The sequence below is a fragment of the Petromyzon marinus genome, unplaced genomic scaffold (assembly GCF_048934315.1).
Source record: "Petromyzon marinus isolate PM22_M1 ecotype Great Lakes invasive population unplaced genomic scaffold, UKy_Petmar_22M1.pri1.0 PM_G_Scaffold_21, whole genome shotgun sequence".
Taxonomy (NCBI): Eukaryota; Metazoa; Chordata; class Hyperoartia; order Petromyzontiformes; family Petromyzontidae; genus Petromyzon; species Petromyzon marinus.
Genome location: NW_027422773.1, coordinates 1650001 through 1652500, shown reverse-complemented (window position 1 = coordinate 1652500; position 2500 = coordinate 1650001).

Here is a 2500-nt window from a genome sequence, read left to right as displayed (position 1 = left end):
GATATTTTTCACGGATAGACCCCGTGAAACGCTAGAAATTGGCGGGGATGTGTCTCTTGTGGCTCACGGGGCTGTTCGGGTCGCACAGAAATCCCTGGGAATGGGAAAACGGGTCATTTTCGTGTTGCCACATTGCGTACGAACCGCATGAAACTTCCAGAGGCATTTGCAGCAGGAATGCATGTGCACTCAAAAACTTCTATATGTTTCACGGATAGACCCCGTGAAACGCTAGAAATTGGCGGGGATGTGTCTCTTGTTGCTCACGGGGCTGTTAGGGTGGCACAGAACTCCCTCGGAATGGGAAAAGGCGTCATTTTCGTGTTGCCACATTGCATAGGAACGCCATAAAACTTCCAGAGGCATTTGCAGCAGAAAGGCACGTGCACTCAAAAATTTTAATATTTTTCACGCATAGACCCCGTCAAACGCTAGAAGTTGGCGGGGATGTCTCTCTTGTGGCTCACGGGGCTGTTAGGGTCGCACAGAAATGCCTCGGAATGGGAAAACGGGTCATTTTTGTGTGGCCACATTGCATAGGAACGGCATGAAACTTCCAGAGGCATTTGCAGCAGGAATGCATGTGCACTCAAAAACGTCTATATTTTTCACGGATAGACCCCGTGAAACGCTATAAATTGGCGGGGATGTCTCTCTTGTGGCTCACGGGCGCTGTTAGTTAGGGTCGCACAGAAATCCCTCGGAATGGGAAAAGGGGTCATTTTCGTGTTGCCACATTGCATACGAACGGCATGAAACTTCCAGAGGCATCTGCAGCAGAAATGCATGTGCACTCAAAAACGTCTATATTTTTCACGGATAGACCCCGTGAAACGCTAGAAATTGGCGGGGATGTGTCTCTTGTGGCTCACGGGGCTGTTAGGGTCGCACAGAAATCCCTCGGAATGGGAAAACGGGTCATTTTCGTGTTGCCACAATTGGCATACGAACGGCATGAAACTTCCAGAGGCATTTGCAGCAGGAATGCATGTGCACTCAAAAAAGTGAATATTTTTCACGGAGAGACCCCGTGAAACGCTAGAAGTGGGCGGGGATGTCTCTCTTGTGGCTCACGGGGCTGTTAGGGTGGCACAGAAATCCCTCGGAATGGGAAAACGGGTCATTTTCGTGTCGCCACATTGCATACGAACCGCATGAAACTTCCAGAGGCATTTGCAGCAGGAATGCATGTGCACTCAAAAAAGTGAATATTTCTCACGGATAGACCCCGTGATACGCTAGAAATTGGCGGGGATGTCTCTCTTGTGGCTCACGGGGCTGTTAGGGTGGCACAGAAATCCCTCGGAATGGGAAAACGGGTCATTTTCGTGTCGCCACATTGCATGCGAACCGCATGCAACTTCCAGAGGCATTTGCAGCAGAAATGCATGTGCAGTCAAAAAAAATTGATATTTTTCACGGATAGACCCCGTGAAACGCTAGAAATTGGCGGGGATGTGTCTCTTGTGGCTCACGGGGCTGTTCGGGTCGCACAGAAATCCCTGGGAATGGGAAAACGGGTCATTTTCGTGTTGCCACATTGCGTACGAACCGCATGAAACTTCCAGAGGCATTTGCAGCAGGAATGCATGTGCACTCAAAAACTTCTATATGTTTCACGGATAGACCCCGTGAAACGCTAGAAATTGGCGGGGATGTGTCTCTTGTGGCTCACGGGGCTGTTAGGGTGGCACAGAACTCCCTCGGAATGGGAAAAGGGGTCATTTTCGTGTTGCCACATTGCATAGGAACGCCATGAAACTTCTAGAGGCATTTGCAGCAGAAAGGCACGTGCACTCAAAAATTTTAATATTTTTCACGCATAGACCCCGTCAAACGCTAGAAGTTGGCGGGGATGTCTCTCTTGTGGCTCACGGGGCTGTTAGGGTCGCACAGAAATGCCTCGGAATGGGAAAACGGGTCATTTTTGTGTGGCCACATTGCATAGGAACGGCATGAAACTTCCAGAGGCATTTGCAGCAGGAATGCATGTGCACTCAAAAACGTCTATATTTTTCACGGATAGACCCCGTGAAACGCTATAAATTGGCGGGGATGTCTCTCTTGTGGCTCACGGGCGCTGTTAGTTAGGGTCGCACAGAAATCCCTCGGAATGGGAAAAGGGGTCATTTTCGTGTTGCCACATTGCGTACGAACGGCATGAAACTTCCAGAGGCATCTGCAGCAGAAATGCATGTGCACTCAAAAACGTCTATATTTTTCACGGATAGACCCCGTGAAACGCTAGAAATTGGCGGGGATGTGTCTCTTGTGGCTCACGGGGCTGTTAGGGTCGCACAGAAATCCCTCGGAATGGGAAAACGGGTCATTTTCGTGTTGCCACAATTGGCATACGAACGGCATGAAACTTCCAGAGGCATTTGCAGCAGAAATGCATGTGCACTCAAAAACGTGAATATTTTTTCACGGATAGACCCCGTCAAACGCTCGAATTTGGCGGGGATGTTTCTCTTGTGGGTCACGGGGCTGTTCGGCTCGC